Genomic DNA, 19,062 nt, shown 5'->3' on the forward strand with positions numbered 1-19,062 from the left:
TTTCTCATCCCCAGAGCCATCTCTGTGACCTTCCTGCTGAGAGTAAATCCAACCTTCCCAGAGCATTTGAGGACACTGGGAAGACCCTGGTGCCCAGCTGGGTTTCTGTGTCACAAATGGAAATAATCCCCTGGGTTTGGAGACCCCTGGGTCTCTGTGTGGTGCTGACAGACCCCAAGGCCAGGACACAGCAGAGGCCAATGCTGGGGCGGGTGGGTCATCTTCTCAGGGGACAGGGGTCCCCATCAGCCTTACTATTGAAAGTGTGCTCCACAGGCCAGTGTGATCAGCATCACCTGAGAGCTTGTTAAATGCAGACTCTCGGGTCCACCCCACACCTGCGGGGTCAGAATCTGCATCTTAACGTGATCTGCAGACCCTCCCTGTGCACAGGAGATGGGGAGAGGCTGCCCCATCCTCACATCTTGGGGTCTCAGCATGGCAGGGCATCCATGTTACTAGAGCACCTACTAAAGTAGCATTTCTAACCTGTCAGCTGGACATTCACAATCTTCATAAAGTTCACAAGTGATTCCAAAGCACAATGGGGGTGACATCCCTATGACAAGAGTTCCTGATGTAGCGCCCAGGCTCCTGCTCAAAAGAACAAAGCCAGATGTGAATGGGGGGAGGTGGCTGACGGTGCACCCCCATCCGAAGCTGTAGGGACTGACCAGGACACCATGCCCCACGCTCATGCTTGTCCAAACAAGGGTGTGTGTGTGTGTGTGTGTGTGTGTGTGTGTGTGTGTGTGTAGTGATGAGAATCACTGCTGAAGAAGGCAGAGGCTTCAGCAGCTCCCAGGGAACAGAAATAGAGACAGATGTGAAAGGGCAAGAAGGGGAAGAGGGAGGCAGGAGTGAGGGGAGAGAGAGGGACAGTATTGGGCACAGACCCCGCCCCTGGCCCACGTGACCGGCAAAGTGCTCCTGCCCCAGCAGGAGGCTGAGCATAGAGGGAGGAAGGACAGCAGAGCTGAGGCATCAGGAGCCACAGCCCTTGTGAGCATTTCTGGAGCCCAAGCTCTCCTCAGAGAGGGAGGGACGGAGCAGGCAGCAGACACCATGGAGCCCCCCTCAGCCCCTGCTCACAGAGGGCACAGCCACTGGCAGAGGCTCCTGCTGGCGGGTGAGAGGGGACCATTCCCTCAGGGTGGGTGGGAGGGAGGAAGGACAGGAGGACAGACTGGGTGGGGTCACCTGGGGAGGACAGGGCTCTGAGAGAGGACAAAACCTCTGTTTGAACCTCAGGGGAAAGAACACGGGAGCAGAGTAGGATGGGGGAGGGGACGCAGCAACAGGAAATTCTCAGTGAGCTGGAATTGGTGAGGGGCAGGAAAATCTCACTTACTATTCGTTTCCCAAGATAGTCATCGCTGACTACTGAATTTTGAAAACTGATGATAATAATAATTTATGTGAGGTGACACCGAAAAAAAACTTAACCAGTGGCACTAAAATTATCCTTATCCACCAACCTCAGAAATTGGCAAATAAACACCAGGACGTGGAGGGCCCTGGAAACACTTATTCACTCATCCACAGGTGTTTGCAGCCTGTTCCAGGTACTGGGGGTACAACTAGATCACACAAGTCCCTGCCCTCACTGAGCTCTCATTCCTTGGGGAGGAGGACAGATGAGCAAAGAGATTTAGAATGTGATGTCAGGGACTGACAAGTGCCATGAAGGGAACAGAGCAGGAAAGGTCAGACAGTGAACACAGAGAGTCTTTAGAGCAGGAGGTCAGGGAAGGCATCTCCCAAGGACGCCCCTGAGAGTGAGCAGGGCTCTGAGGGCAGTGAGGGAGTGAGCCGGGCAGACACCTGGGAAGAGTTTTATGAACAGAGGAAATAACAAGTTCAGAGGGGCTGAAGTAATGGTGGTCATGCGGCTGACCTTGACCAGTAGGCACACACACAACTCACACTCACACTCACACACACTCCAAGTCTCAGAGATGAAGAGACCTGCTCAGGACCCAGGGCCTCATCTTTCCATCCCAATACATAGGTCCGAATATTGGTTGATCTCTCTCTCTTCCCTCCTAGTCTCACTCTTAACCTTCTGGAACCCGCCCACCACTGTTCAACTCACTATTGAATCGGTGCCGACCAAAGCTGCTGAAGGAAAGGATGTTCTTCTACTTGTCCACAATCTGCCTAGAAGTGTTTCTGGCTATGCCTGGTACAAAGGGGACAAAGTAGATCCCAATCAACAAATTGCAACCTATGTCATAGACAGTCAAGAAATTACCCCAGGGCCTGTGTACAGTGGTCGAGAGACAATATACCCCAACGGATCCCTGCTGTTCCAGAATGTCACCCAGAAGGACACAGGATACTACACCCTACAAGTCATAAAGACAACTTTGCTAACTGAAGTAGGAATTGGACAGCTCCGCGCATACCATGAGTGATTCCTCTCTGACCTCTGGTGTTGGGTGGGGTGAATTCTACTTCACACACAGGATTGACAGGCCTGGACTGTGCCTGCATCCCCCTCTGCATTACATCCCATGATGGAGTTTGAGCATTTAGTGCAGGACACACACAGTGGAGACAAACTTCATAAGATCAGAATTCCTTTCCCAGCATCCAGACTCCAACAATCTGAGGAAGACCCTGCAGAGCTTGGTCAGGGGCTGACCTCAGGGACCACCTGGGATCCTCACAGAGAAGCTGAGCCCTGGGAAGTCCCTGCACAAACCCCTGTCCCAGGGACCCTGACTCCAGTGACCCTGGGGAGACTGTGCCAGGGTTAGATTTTGGCCTTGTGGGCAGCGCTGACCGGGAGCAAGGATTTCCTGGCTGCCTGAGTCTTAAGGCTCCTGAGCTGGTCACCAGCCAGGGCTCAGCCCCAAGAGCCACACCTGGGGAGGGGCGGAGCCTGATCCTTCACCTGAGACCAGCGTGGGGAGCGCAGATGGACAAGGTCCCCAGGGTATTATCTGAGTGCCCTGGGAGACTTAGGAGACTCCAGAAGAAGGTCAGTGCCCCCAGAGGAGGAACAAAGCAGAGAAGATGCTCCTGGCAGTTCCTCAAGGACTCGCGATCAGCCCAGGGGACCCTCTCCCGTGGAGGCAAACAATAACAGATGATGATTATTTGGGCATCTGCACCTTACCAAGATTTAGGTCAGGTATTTGGGGATGTATTAAGGTTAATTCATAGACAATATGGCAAATAGAGATCACTTACCATTTATCTTATTTTACTGAGGGGAAACTGAGGCACAGGGAGATACAGTCTCTGAACAAGGGTCTCACAGACCATGCGCGGCAGACACGAGGTCTGTCTGCAGCTACAGCCCCGTCCTCTCCTCCACCCGGGGCCTTATTAAGTGTCTGTGGACCCAAGACCAGCTGTCGGTTGAGATCCTTTCTTCTTAGGTGTCCTCAGCTCAGAGGGAGAAGTTCTGGTCTAGGGAGTGAGAACAAATGGAGAATTCATCACCATTTACTCTAGAACTAAATTACCTGCATCAACAATCAGTCAGTGCAGGGAATGTCCAGGCCGCCCCCTCAGGTAGATGATCAACCTCCCTGCACTGGACTTGACATCACTTATTTCTTTCCTGACGTGTTGGGGTCACTCCCACTGGAGTAGAAAGGAAAGACTTTGCCATCTCACTCCCCACTCTACACCTGCAGCCAGCACAGGGCCCGCGTGTAACACACTCTCGATTGCTTCTGATGAAGGAGGAAGGAGTGGATGGTGTGGGTGTCTCTCCCCTGGAGGGACAGGGAACATGTGTGACCAAAACTACCGAGGGCCCAGCACTCAGGATGCAGTCTCTGAAGAGACTACGGATCATTCATTCGTTTACTCACCATTCTTTCCTTCCTTCCACCCCCATCACTCTTTTCTGGATTAGTTGGACTCTGCTCTACCATTTAGGGGGTCGCTGTCTCCTGTCAATTGTTATCATACACCAGGACAGAACTGCCCCACCTCCAGGGCATGCAGCCTGAGCACTGAACTGACCTCAGGGCTTGCTCCTGGTCTCCTCATGTTCATTTCTGCTCAGACTCCCAGTCCCCAGGCCAGGCAGTCAGCTGGTCAGGAAAGAACCAGGAGAGGCGCCAGGGGGTCTCTGACTCCTGTCCTGTGTCTTTCCATGACCAAACACTGCTGCAGAATGGATACCTCAGAAAGTCTGTGCTTTCTCACAGATATAGAGCAAGTGGCCTTAGATCTCTGAGCACTCGGATCCTCTTGCATTATTCTTTCAAGGACTTAAGAGGTGAGAGATGCCAACTCTGATTGAATCAAAGGTACTACACAGGGAAACATTCTCTCTGTTACCTGCACACGGAGTTACCCACACCCACCATCACAAGCAACAATTCCAGCCCTGTGGAGCACGAGGACCCTGTAGTGTTAACATGTGAACCTGACACTCAGGACACCACCTACCTGTGGTTGATCAACAATCAGAGCCTCCCGGAAAGCACCTGGCTGGAGCTGTCCCTGGAACAGGACTCTCACTTTACTCCATGTCACAAGGAATGACACAGGACCCTATGAGTATGAAACCCGGAACCCAGTGAGTGCCTGTCGTAGTGACCCATTCTACCTCAATGTTCTCTGTAAATAACTTCTGTCCCTACCTGGCCCAGCGTGTCTGCCCAAATCCACACTACCAGAGGCCAGGCCACATCCATCCCTCTCAGATTCAAGTACACAGACCGTCACCCCTGGACACCAGGCTGGCCATGACTTCCTGTCTCAGGCAAATCTGGGCAGGCCCAGCCTTGAGCTAAGAATAGGAGAGGACGGGCTGCTGCTGTCTTGAGAGGCTTGGGGTTAATAACCTGTGATGCGAGAAACAGGTTAATGTCTCAGACTCAGCATGAGTGAACGCAGAGGGGTCATGGTTGGGACTCGTTAAAACAAGGGTGTGATCCGGCTCAGAGGAACACTGTGGCCCTTGTACAGACAAGGAGCTTCCCCTTCCCTCTGATTACATCACAAATGGCTTTACTCTGTTTGCTCCGGATGGCCCGGATGCCCCCACCATTTCCCCCTCAGACTCCTATTACCATCCAGGGGCAAACCTCAGCCTCTCCTGCCACACGGCCTCTAACCCGCCTGCACGGTATTCCTGGCTTATGAATGGGAGGCCCCAGCAATCCACACCGGAGCTCTTCATCCCCATCATCACTGTGAATGACAGTGGATCCTATCCCTGCCTCATCCATAACTCTGTCCCTGGCCTCACTGGGACCACAGTCAAGACTGTCACAGTCTCTGCTAGTGGCTCCCTGGACCATCGGCCCCACGCTCAGGGGTGGAGGCTGTTGGTTTTCAGAAAAGAGTCTGAAGGAAGCTATTTCCCAGCCTGTTTCCACGGACACCAGCAAATCTCAAATCTGTCCCTGAATCCTCCCACCACATCTCTGCAGACACTTCCCCCCCTTGCTCTCTGATTTCCCAGGGCAGATGTGGGTCCAGCCTGGAATGTGGGGAGGGGGTTCTCTCAGCCGCAGAAAGCCCATACAGTGGAGGGGGTTTGCAGATGGGGAAGGAAGAAGAGTACTTGGGGTCAACTTCCTTTTTGTTCTTGTTGACTTGAAGAGGTTCTTACACATTCTGGATATTTATCTCTTACCAGATACGATTTGCAAATGTTTTCTCCCAATCTGTGGGTTGCCATCACTCTCTTGATTGTATCCTTTGACGCACAGAAATTTTCTCTTTTGATGTAATCCAATTTATCTATTTTTTCTTTTATTGTTTGTGCTTTTGGTAGTCATATCTATAAAATCTTGACAAATCCAATTTCAAGAAGTGTTTTCTCTGTTTTCTTCTAAGACTTTTATAGTTTTGACTCACGTTTAGATTTTTGATCCATTTTAAGTTAATTTCTGTACATGGTGTAAGGTAAGGGTCCAGCTTCATTCCTTTGCATGTGGATATCCAGCTTTCCCAGAACCAGTTCTTGAATAGATTTCTTCCCCATTGAAAGGTCTTGGCAAGCTTGTCAAAAAATCATGTGACCATATATGCCAGAGTTTATTTCTGGGGTTTCTGTTCTATTCCATTGGGCTATATGTTTGTCTTTATGCCCAACTCACACAATGTTGGTTACTGTAGCTTTGGAATCAATTTTGAAATCAGGAAGTGTGAGTCCTCCAACTTTGTTCTTTTTCTAGATTATTTTGCCTATTTGGGGTCCCTTGAGAGTCCATGTGACTATTTGGGAATGTCAATTTCTGCAAAATATTTTGTTGGGATTTTGATAGGGATTGCATTGAATCTGGGGGTCTCTTTGGATAGTACTGTCATATTAACAATATTAAGCCCTTCCATCCATGAATACTGATGTCATTCCATTTATTTGTGTCTTCTTTAATTTCTTTCAGCAACATTTTGTAGATTTCCGAGTACAGGGCTATTGCCTCATTTGTTAATTCCTAAGTACTTTATTCTTTTTGATGTTACTGTAAATACAATTGTTTTCTTGATTTTCTTTTCAGATATTCATTATTAGTGTATCAAAACATAACTGATTTTTGTATGTTGATTTTATACCCTGCAATTTTGCTAAATTCATTTATTAGTTCTACAAGTTTTTTAAGAATCTTTATGGTTTTCTACACATAAGTTCATGCCATCTGCAAACAGATGTAATGGTACTTCTTCCTTTCCAATTTGGACGCATTCTATTTCTTTTTCTTGCCTAATTGTTCTGGCTTGGACCTCTAGATTATGTTGAATAGGGTGGTGAAAGTGGAATCCTTGTCCTCTTCCTGATCTTAGTGGAAAAGCTTTCAGTGTTTCCCCACTGAGTATGCTGCTGGCTGTGGGCCTGTCATGTAAGGCCTTCACTATGTTGCAGTAATTTCCCTCTCTTCCTAAGAGTGCCCGTATTTTGTTAAATTGGTAACCAATTCTCCAGAGATTTCCTTCACTGTGATATTCAATCCACAGACCTGGAAGTAAAAATCCTTTTCAGAGTGAGAAATCCTTTAGATAGAAGCTCTCCAGATCCTAAGGTCAGGAAACCTGGGTGGGGCCATCCTCATTCCCTAACAAATTATTTAAGAAGAAGGAAATACCTTTATATGTATTTACTACATACCTACTTCGTGTAAAGTTCCCTTGGCCCCAGAGATGGACGGGGCTGGCAGACCTGCCTTCCCCAACACACAGGCAAGTTTACATGAGGAGCAGGGCCCGACCTTTTAAAGCCACAAAACTTCTAGAAAAGAGTCACATGAAAGTCCATGGGACAAAAATTCTACTTGATGATGAAGTTATAGGACACGAAGGTAGAGAAGAGGTTCCTGGTACTGACACCACAGAGATGTCCAGGGGAACTGGTCAAGGGTCATCCTGGGGTGATCTGGGGGTCAGAGGGGAGGTGCAGCCCTCTCCTTACAGACTGTCACCTGAATAAATACTCACAACCTTGTTCACAGGGCCAGGGTCATCCTCTGGGTCACCTTACACAGCCCACTGTGGGATCTGAGAACTGGCTGAGATTTCTGAGGAAGGAGCGTGGCCCCAGGCCCAGGCCCACTCTCAGTCAGTCGTCTCCTCTGTGTCTCCACAGACTCAGTGGCACAGCCCTCCATCCAAGCCAGCAACACCATAGTCACAGAATATAAGGACGCTGTGGTCCTGACCTGCCTCACACGTGACGCTGGCGTCTCCATCCAGTGGTTCTTCAATAACCAGAGTCTCTGGCTCACAGAGCGGATGAAGCTGGCCCAGGACAACAGCACCCTCACCATAGACTCTGTCAGGAGGGAGGATGCCGGGGATTATCAGTGTGAGGTCTCCAACCTGGTCAGTTCCAGCAAAAGTGACCTCCTCAGCCTGGCCGTGAGCTGTGAGTGACCCTCAACCTCTCCCACTTCCTCTCTCATATATTTCACTGGCGGGGGTGTGAAATGATGCAAGCCCTGAGGAGGTGGGAGCTTCCTTCAGATCCTGTAGAACAAAATGGATAAGAACCCCAGAATGAGGCTAATCTTCTTGTTGTCTTGGTTCGGATAGGCACCAGATGTTTGACCTTGAGCAAGACTCTCAAGCACCTGAGCCTCAGTTTCCTCACCTATAAAACTGGAATAGAACAGCTGAATCTTAGGGCTGTTGTGAGGATGTTTATGATTAAAGCCCTTAGGGTCACACACAGAGTCAGGGCTCAATCAAAGCTGGCAGCTGTTATTTTATTAATGTTGTCGTTAGCTGTAAAAATCACTTCCCAGTTCCATGACCTCTATAGAGCATTTGCGTCTCAGTTCTATTGATGCACAGTGGGGACGACACCCCCTCTCCTGCTGGGGATGGAAGGACCGATGAGAGGGAGGTAAAGTATTTTCCACTGTGCCTGGCACACAGGAGGCACTGGAAAACAGTCAGCTCACATCATTACTATTATTAATCAGCGTCAGGCTGACCTATAGGGCCTGCCCTCTAAGACGGTCAATAATGACGGAAAGAAGAAGCAGAGGGAAAAGGCGTCACGTGAGAGGAGAAGAGGCCTTAAAAAGAAAATGAACAGGACATGGGACTGGCTACCTGTGGGAGAATGTGAGGAGTTAGAGCAAGTCCAAGGTTTCAAATGTGAGACACAGAACAGGATGCAACCGCTGGCTGTGGGGGTGTCGGGAGGACGTTGTGATGACCACGCACACAGACCGCACACAGACCTCGGGAGCATTTCCTTGCTCCCACCAGGCCCTTCCCCTGCAGGGCCCCTTGTGGTTTCCCCTGGAATGGACTTGGGCCTTCACCCTCTCCCCTTTTCTCTTCTGCTTTCAGCAGAAGAAACCACTACAGGCCTCCCTGTGGGAGCCATTGTGGGCATCGTGCTTGGGGTCCTGGTCGGCGTGGCACTGGCAGCTGCCCTGGGATGTTTCCTGTTCCTCACAAGGACTAGCAGGTATGATGGCATTGCTGGCACGCTGCTCCAGTCCCCCAGGCTGACCCCAGGCCAGGAGGAAGGAGACCCCATTCTCGGATTCTGGGCCTGGCTCTCCACGGCTGCCCAATTTCTCCGTGTATTTTCCCCTCTCCCTCCATCTAGCTCCTTCCACACCAGCCACTCACCTGGTGCTGCTTCCTCAACGCCTTCCTCATCTACAAATTAGGCACAATGAAGAAAACATCCCCTTAGTGTTGTCCCTGTTCACTCAGCAAACCCACAGCAGTGCTGGCCCGTAGTAACAGCTCAGTGAACGGTACCTCCTGTTCTTTATTTCACCCTGCCCACCTGGTGAGGGGAATTTACAGCCTGGATCTGAGGGTTGCCCTGGCCCAGGTCACACAGTGGAGAGTGGAAGAGCCTGGACAGGCCGGGTGGGGGTCAAATGCCCCCATGTGGCGGATGTGGTAACGACAGCCCCTGATGGGTGAGAAGGAGTAACTGGGCCGGCCAGGACAGCAGGTCCTCTGTCCAGGCAGATGGAGATAAAGGACGCGGCCACGGTCACATCTCAGCATCTCCCGGCCTCAGGGGCGGGTCTGGCAACAGCAGGGGCTACACATTTCATGAGATCCAAGATCCTCGGGGGTCCCCAACTGGCCTGCACAAGTGGCCCTGCTTTTCCTCTGAGGGTCTCGATCCTTCCACTCAGTCAGACCCTGGTGGTATCATTCCTTAGTCCCTTCTTGGAAACTTACTCCTAGACCGCCATCGGCCTGAGGGTCCTTTCCCTCGGGGCCCAGGACAGACGTGGCTTCTTAAGGCCTTTCCTCAGTTCGCCTCTCCTGGGCCCTCCCCTCCTAAACAGCATTGGTGGAGAAAGGAGGTCTCCACTCCCTGCTTAGAAATGAGGACCCCCCTTGTTCCCTGTTCTGACACCAAAGCTGTGACCTCTCCCTGCAACTCTCACAAATAAGCCTGACCTTTCCTAGGGCCAGTGGCCAGAGTGACCTCAAAGAGCACCGGTCCCTAGAGTCCACCCCCGGTGAGTGTCCGTTCAGCCCGGGAGCAGCTGGGAGCCCCTGGGTCTGCCCACTGTGTCCACTGCTGCCAGTCATCCCTGGGGCATCTGACTCTTTCCCTGGGGCTTCAGCACAGGGGACCCCAACTGGCTAGTCAGCCCTCACCTGTGGGGTCTGATCATGGCTCACCACCTTGCCCTCACTGGACCCTAAAAAAGGCCAGAGGGTATCTCCCCTAGTTCTCTGGGATCTGAGGTCCCCAGCACCTCCTGGGAGGATGGGCTGAAACTTTCTCACTCCCCTGTTGCTAACCCCTGTCTCTGCTCCCAGGCCATGGTTCCTCCAGTAGCTCCACATGCCCGGTAAGCCCATCCTGTCCCCATCTCTTTACCTCGGGATTCCAGCTGTGCAGGCTCCGGGCAAGGGGACTGCTCCATCTTGAAGCACAATGCAGACCCCTGTCACCCAGAACATTCAGGAAAAGTGAGCCCCGCTCTGGCCAAGAGTGGGCCCCATTTCAGGGGCAGGACCACCCCCAACCTATCCTGCACCCTCCCTGGCCCCCTCAGTCAGCCTGAAGAGAATCCTGTAGACTAGCCAGGAGCAGAGTGGGCACCAGGAGCATCAGGTCAGGGGTCCTGGGCTAACAAGGGTGGGGGTAGCATGCACTGGGATTGGGGTGCAGGGCTACAGGTTTGGAGACTGCTGCTCCAGAGACAGAGCTGGTCACTCCTGAGGAGAATTGACCCTCCCTCCCTGTCCCCTGACACCTGCTCTCTCCCCTTCCCAGGCCCCCCTACCCGGCCCCAGGACAGCTGTTCCCATCTACCAGGTGAGTGTGGGCCATGAATGTTCTGGTGCCACAGGCCCAAGGGGGACCAAGATCTGCCCCCCAGCCTACCCCTGGCTGTGCTTCGAGGTTCAGGAAACAGCAGCAAAAAGGAGAACGGGGGTGGTGAAAGGAGGGAAGGGCCTAGGGCCAGAAAACCCCAGCACAGTCAGGATCCCACAGAGCAGCTTGCGTGGGCCCACAGCCTGGGACAGGCTGAGACATGTTCTGAGAATGTTACAGGGGCTTGGAGACCTCTTCTCTCTTTTACAGGATTTACTACATCCCCACACAAACATTTACTGCCGGATTGACCACAAAGCAGATGTGGCTTCTTAATTTCCTCCAGGAACTGCTCCTTAAGAGCCGTAGGGAGGGGCCCTCCTGAGAACCACCCCCAGACCCTGGGTGGGGTCAGGAGCTGCAGCATGAGCCAGAGAATCAGTTCTGAGCCCTGAGGATATTCAGGGACCTGGGCCCGGAGGTTCGGTTCCCTCTTGGATGTCTGGAGACCCCAACAAGCTGCCCTGAGCCCAGGACAAAGGCTCCCATCGCTCCAGGAAGTGGCGGGCTCCCAAAGAAAGTGACCGGGCTTGGAACCCACCGTGGACCACCTGAGAGATCTGAATAAAGAGGACCTTCCCCTCATTTGCTCTTTTTCTGCCCATGGGCTCCTCCCACCTAAACTCACCAGTCAGCCCTGGCAACAGGACAAAGTGTCTCCTCCTTGACCTGGCCCACGGGCCTCCTTCCACCTGTGCCTCACCTGCAGCCCCCTCCACACACCTTGGCCAGCAGTTCTCAGTCCTTCTCTGAAGGACTGACGTCACCCAGGAAGGGTGATGTTCCCATGCAGGTTTACTTGGATCGGCGTGTCCACGCTCACACAAACAAAGGTGCTCCATCACCAGGACAGGGAGTCCACAGTTCACAAGGATGTTCTGCCATTACCCGTGTGCTGTTTGTCATGAGATGAGAGAGAGTTACAAAACCCACAAAGTTTCACAGGATGATTTAGCTCTAAGTTATCCCTTATCCCACCTGCACACGGTGTTGGGTTAGACAAGGTGGCGCCTCCTGTTGGTTTCCTTTGGCTGCTGTAAGAGACTACCACAAGCTTATCAGCATAAAACAAAACAAACCAAGGTGTCAGCATGGCTCTGTTCTTTCTGGAGGCTCTAAGGGGGAGTCCATTTCCTTGCCTTTTCAGGCTGTTAGAGGCTGCCTGCATTCCTTGGCCTGTGGCCCGTTCCTATATCTTCAAAGCCAACAGCGTAGGATCTTGAAGTCTCTCTGTGCTCTGCTCCCATCATCACATCTCCTTCTCTGCTTGTGACTCTCCTGTCTCCTTCTTTCACTTATCAAAAGGACCCTTCTGATTACATTGGACCTACCCAGATAAACCACCATAATCTCGCAGTTACATGATCCTGAATTTAATCTGTAAATTCCCTTTATCAGGCGACATATTCACAGATTCTGGGGATAAGGATGTGGACATCTTTGAGGGGTCCTTGTTCTGACTACCACACCTCTCAAGGCCATGTTCATTCTCTTCTTTCATCACAAACTGCCCATGGGCAGCCTGGACTTGGTCATCCTGACTGTGGAGTCAGTTCCTACAGCGATACCCACAGCACCCCCACTGCCCCCCGGCAATGGAGACAGAGGTTGGCCCATACTCCCTGCAGCCCTCTCTACCTCTTCCTTGTTACTCATGCTCAGTTGATAAGAATGAAAGGAAAGCAGATGCAGCTCAAAGATCACAACTCCCAAGCCTTGGATAGTTTGTGGTTGTCAGTGCCATGGACAGTGTCACAGCAATGCTCATCCTAGGAGATGCAGCAGGGTGATCACCCCATTTCTATTCTATATGAGAAAGATGTGAGGAGAATGTTATTACAGGGATAACCCAATTCTGCTCTAATTTATAAATCGTGAACCCTTTGCACGTGTCTGGAAGTTAGTTGTTGGCACATCGTTACAACTCCCCACATGGCAGATTGCTGCACCCAGAGGGTGGCCTTGAGGAATCTCATCCTGGAGAGTCAAGCCACTGTCTTGCCTACAACCCGGAGGGAAGGTTTTGTGATTAACTTCTGACTCTCAGTGCCTGACCTTGGGAACACATCCATCATCCAGCCTGGAGCACCCCCTCAGCACAGCATCCTGTTTCCCCAAGCCCCAGCTGAGCCCCCTGCACAGCAGGGCTGAGCCACGCCCCTGGGCTACTCTCCCAGCTCCTCTAGACTGAGCCCCGTGGCTATGTCAGAGGCCTTGGCCATCCACCCATCCTCTCCAGCCAAGCAAACCCTCCTCCTGAGGGACACATGGGGCATGACAACAAATCTCCCAGGATAGAACCAACCCCTGACGGCTCCTCCACCTGCCTGTGACCAGTAGGGGAACAGAAAAGACTGGGACCTCACAGTCACCCCCATCTTCCTCTTTCCCATCCACATCCTACACACAGAACCAAGTCTGACCCTACAGACTCAGCCCTGCCCTTCCCAGGGGCTCCAGTCCTGTCTGTCCTCTCAGGGTGCTCAATGTAAAGGCCACCTGGGTGTTCTTATCTTTATTATTTGTTTCCTTCTGCTTTGAGTTGGGCTCATTTTGCTCTCATTTTTCTAGTTTCTTGTGGTAGGAACTTAGATTATTGCCTTGAGAAATTTCCTCTTTTCTAAAGTAAGTATTTAGTGCCATAAATTCCCCACTCTACATTGCATAAGCTGCATCCCACAGATGGTGGGGTCTTCTTTTTTTTTCCTTTTTATTCCATGAATTTAATTGTCTTTTTTTTTAATAAATTTACCCATTTTTTTTTAAGATTAGCTCTGCGATAATATCTCTTGCAAATCTTCCTCTTTTTTCTTTTTTCTCCCCAGAGCCCCAGTACATAGTTGTGTATCATAGTTGTAGAGTTGTAGCATTGTATCTCTTCTATACAAGACGTCACCTCAGCATGGCTTGATGAGCGGTGAGTAGGTCCACACCCAGAATCTGAACCATCGAACACCAGGCCAGGGAAGCAGAGCATGTGAACTTGCCCACTATGCCACTGGGCTGGCCCCCTACTTCTGTGTATTTTTTAATTTCCTTTGAGACTTCCTCTTTGAGCCATAGATTATTTAGACATACGTTGTTTACTCTCCAACTACTTTGGAGATTTTTCTGTTATCTTTCTGCTATTAATTTCTAGTTTGATTGTATTGCTGTCACAGAACATTCTCTGTTTGATTTCAATTATTTTAAATTTGGTTATATTTTAGATATGACACCAAGCATAAGCAATAAAAAAGGATGAATTGAACATTCCTCCCTTTGGCCATTCTTAAGGGTAGATCAGCTAGCAACAAATTCTCATACTCTTCCTTCATCAGGGAATGTCCTTATTTCCCCTTCACTCCTGAAGAATAATGTCACCAGATGTAGAATTCACAGATAAGAACTCTTTTCTTTCAGCACTTGAAAAACGTGCTACTTCATTCTGGCCCCTGTGTTTTCAGATAGACACAAAATCTGCTGTCATTCAATTTAGTGTTTCTTAATAGATAGAAGGTTGTTTCTCTGGCTGTTTTTAAGATTTTTTCCTTTGTCTTTGGTTTTCAGAAGGTTGCCACATGTCTTAGTGTGAATTTGTTTAGGTTTATCCTTTTGGGGGTTGACTCAGCTTCTTCAGCCATTATTTCTTCAATACTTTTTCAGTCCATGTTTTTTTCCTCTACTTCCAGTACTCTCATGGTACAAATTTTAGATCCTTTTGTTATTGTCCCACAGACCGCTGGGATTCTGATCATTTCCTTTCAGTCTATTTTCTCTCTATTCTTCAGAAGGAGTAGATTCTATTGATCTGTCTTCAGGTTCATTGATTCTATCTTTTACCGTCTCCATTTCACTATTGAGTCCATCAGTGAGGTTTTTTCATATAAGTTACTGTATTTTTTCAGTTCTATAATTTTCATTTGGTTCTTCCTTATAACTCCTATTTTTGGCTGAGGTTTTCTACTTTTTTCAAAGGAGTTCATAATTGATTATTAAAGTATTTTCTATGATGATTCTTTTATAAAACTCTTATCAGATAATTCCAACATCTGACTCATCTTGGAATTGGAGTCAGTTGATTGCCTTTTCTCATTCTAATTGTGGTTTTCCTGGATCTTGGTCTGATGAGAGATTTTTTACTGTATCCTGGACATTTTTGTAGTTGTATTAGGAGACTTGATCACTTCTAAATCTTCAGTTTTAACAGGCAGTTGCACTGTTTCGGTCCAGCATGTAGGGGGATTCTGGCCTACTTTTGTGGGATTTGGTTTGCATGACCAGGTAGTTTTAGAGCCCCGGCTCTGCTATCCTGTCTGCTTTGCTCTCTGGCACTGCTGTAGCTCCTGCTTCTTCCCTGAAAGGCAGAACGGGTTTCCCTTGGCTGCCTGGGCCACCTTTTGCCAGCGGGGAAGTGGGGAAGCAGAAGTTGTTGGGCCTGAGATTCCTTTTGCCAAAGAAGGAGAACCGAGAGACACAGGGCTCCACGGATCACACCACTGCCAGTGACTCAGCTGTCTGTCAGGTGGGGGCTGGGACAGCCCAACAGGGCTTCTTACTGGAGCTGCTGCAAACCCATCACCACTCCGCAGGAGCCTCAGTTGTGAGCAGAGGCTGGGGCTCCCCACTAGGTCTTTGTTAGGCTTCCCCTTTGCCAGTCCTTTGGCCAAAGACACTAGGCTTTGAGGGGCTTTCTGTCTATGTCTCTTAGCAGTTCCCGGTTGCAGGCTTCTCCTGCACCTAGAATGGGGTGTATGGGAGATTAAAAAAAAATCCAGGGAACTCGCTAGCTATCTGCCTTCTTCTTTCCAGCTTTCAGAATTCTTTTACCAATGTCTGTTGAGTAATTCCTAGGTATTTAGTTGTATTTGGAGTAGAGGAGCAGGGAAAAGTGAGTCTGTTGGGGGGAATGATCTTGTTCCAGAATTGGAAGCCTGGGTCATCTCCGTGTATTAGTTGTAACAAATCACCACAAACTTAGCAGCTTAAACAATGCAAATTTGTTATCTTACACTTCTGGCAGTCAGAAGTCTGACATGGGTCTCACTGGGCTAAAGTCAAGATGTCAGCAGAGCTGTGTTCCTTTCTGGAAGCTCTTAGAGGGAATCCATTTCTTTGCCTTTTCTAACTTCGAGAGGCTGCCCGCATTCCTTGGCTCATGGTCCCCTTCTTCCATCTTCAAAGCCAGCAATGTAGCATCTATCTGACCCTTCTTCCATCATCATCTCTCCCTCTGACCACAACGAGGAAAGGTTTACTGCTTTTAAGGACTCATGTGATTAGACTGGGCCCACCTAGATAACCCAGGATTATCTTTCCATCTCAAGGTCCTTACCTAGTCAGACCTGCAAAGTCCTTTTTGTCATGTAAAGCAACATATTCACAGGTGCCAGGGATTAAGACATCTTTGGGGAGACCTTACTCTTCTGACCACACTCCTAAGCTACCGTTTGATATTTCCATCAATGTATTTCATCAGTTCATGCCTCAAGGAAGCTGTCTAAAAGCATACATTTAAAAAATACCAGACTGAGCGACATCAGCATCATGGTTGAGTGAGCTTTTCCGTAAACTTTCCCTGGAGAAGATACAACAAAAAGGACATTCATATACCAACAAGGGACACACACACAACACAAAAGGACATTTGAAAGACCCATGTAGCCACACAACTGAGAGTGGACGTGTTGGAGGCCTCAGAGGAAGTGGGGAGAGGTAAGGAGAAATCCTCCCCCTCCCCATCTGATCAGCGACTCTGGGTCTGCACAGCTTCCAGAGAAGGGGGAGGGGCAGCCCTCTGCTGGAAAGTCGTAACTCTCCAGTTCTCTCACAACCTGTTGGAAATTCCCACATGGAGGAGTTGGAACTGCTGCAGGGTTGCCGGCATCATCTGAGCACCCTGGAGAGCAGATAGCAAGGGAAGAAACCAAAGCCCTCTGGGATCAGGCAGTCAAAAGAGAGAGCCACTCACTCCGCCCCACTGACCACCACGCTGCCGCCCAGCACTTCAGCCAGTCAGTCAGAGCAGTCACAGAACACAGTGGGCTCAGAATACACAGCCCTTGACCCCCACCCAGTGGTGGCAGGTGGAAACTGCAAGCAGATATTGTTAGGATGAGGAAACACAACCCACATATAGCAGGCATGATGCAAAAATACATTAAATCACCAAACCAAAAGGAAAATGACAAGCACCCAGAAATCAATCCTGAAGGCACAGAAATTTATAACCTTAATGACAGAGTATTCAAAATAGCTATCATAAAAAAGCTCAACGAGGGCTGGCCCCGTGGCTTAGCAGTTAAGTGCAGGTGCTCCGCTACTGGCCGCCTGGGTTCCGGATCCTGGGCACGCTCCGACGCACTGCTTCTCTGGCCATGCTGAAGCCGCATTCCACGTACAGCAACTAGAAGGATGTGCAACTATGACATACAACTATCTACTGGGGATTTGGGGGAAAAAAAAAGGAGGAGGATTGGCAATAGATATTAGCTCAGAGCCAGTCTTCCTCAGCAAAAAGAGGAGGATTAGCATGGATGTTAGCTCAGGGCTGATCTTTTTCACAATAAATAAATTAATAAATAACTGTTAAAAAAAAAAAGCTCAACGAATTACAATTACAATGAGATAAGGAATTTCTTCACAAAAGAGATTGAAACCATAAAGCAAAACCAATCGGTATTGTTGGAGATGAAAAACACAATGGAGGACATAAAGGAAAATCTGGAATCTTTAGCAAACAGAGCTGACAATATGGAGGAAAGAATTAGCATTATTGAGGGTAGGAACGTAGACAAGCTCCAGATGGAGGAGGAGAGAGAAGGAAGACTAAAAAGAAATTCTCTGAGAAATGTCTGACTCAATTAGGAAATGCAACATAAGAATTATAGATATTCCTGAGGGAGAATAGAGAGAAAAAGAAACAGAGAGATTATTCAAGGAAATAATAGCTGAGAACTTCCCAAATCGGGGGAAGCAGCTGGAAATTCCAGTAAATGAAGCCAATGGGTCACCTAAATATAGCAACAGGAAAAGGCCCTCTCCAAGGCATATAGTAGGAAAGCTGGAAAAAGTCAAGGACAAAGAAACAATATTAAGGGCAGCTAGACAAAAACAAAAAATAACATACAAAGGAATTCCCATCAGGCTCTCAGCAGATTTCTCACCAGAAACATTACAGGCTAGGAGAGACTGGAATGATATATTCAAAATCCTGAAAGACAAAATCAGCCAAGAATACTCTATCCAGTGAAAATATCCTTCAAATGTGATGGAGAAATAATAACTTTCCCAGATAAACAAAAGCTAAGGGAGTTCATGGCCACGAGATCCCCACTACAAGAAATGCTCAAGAAGTCTGTCATGCATGAAAAAAAAAAAAAAGAGAAAGGGAATACAAAGCTTTGAGCAAGGAGAAAAATAGGTAAACAAAATCAGAAAACTAGTAGCTCTTTATCAGAAGAGGTTAACAACCACTTAAATACCAAAATCAAAGATCAGAGGAAGGAAAACACCAAAAATAAATATAACCTCATCACTTTAAACACACACCCACAACACAAGATGGAATAAGTTGTGACAAGAATAACTTAGAAAGGAAAGAGGAAAGGGATCGAATCAACTTAGTCTAAGGAAATACAAGGTCATCAGATAATGGACTATCTCATCCACGAGATTTTTTATACAAACCTCAAGGTAACCACTAAACAAATAATCAGAACAGAATCACATATGACAAATAAAGAGAAAACTAAAAGAGTCATCAGACAGAACTACCAAACTGAACTGGTAGTCCAAAACACACGGGACGAGAAACAAAGCAAATGCAAAACAACCAGAAAATTAGAGACAAAACAGCAACATTAAGCCCTCATGTATCAGTAATCACTCTAAATCTAAATGGTTTGAACTCTCCAATCAAAAGACACAGAGTGGCAGGATGGATTAAAAAGCAAGACCCAACAATATGCTGCCTCCAGGAAACACACCTCAGCTCTAAAGACAAACACAAGCTCAGAGTGAAAGGATGAAAGACAATACTCCAAGCTAATGGCAAACAAAAGAAAGCAATTGTTGCCATACTTATATCAGACAAAGTAGACTTCAAGACAAAACAGGTAATGACAGACAAAAGAGGGGCAATATATAACGATAAAAGGGACACTCTACCAAGAGGACATATCAATTATAAATATATATGCACCCATCATAGGAGCACCAAAGTACATAAAACTATTAAAGCAACTATTAAAAAACCTAAAACGAGATATTAACAACAACACAATAATACTAGG

General features: G+C 48.6%; 1 pseudogene; it reads left to right on the forward strand.

Annotated features, from left to right (window-relative positions):
* Positions 1 to 970: 970 nt before the first annotated feature.
* On the forward strand, positions 971 to 9,275 carry LOC131396933 (carcinoembryonic antigen-related cell adhesion molecule 6-like; annotated as a pseudogene).
* The last annotated feature ends 9,787 nt before the right edge of the window (positions 9,276 to 19,062 follow it).

The sequence above is a fragment of the Diceros bicornis genome, chromosome 34 (assembly GCF_020826845.1).
Source record: "Diceros bicornis minor isolate mBicDic1 chromosome 34, mDicBic1.mat.cur, whole genome shotgun sequence".
Classification (NCBI taxonomy): domain Eukaryota; kingdom Metazoa; phylum Chordata; class Mammalia; order Perissodactyla; family Rhinocerotidae; genus Diceros; species Diceros bicornis.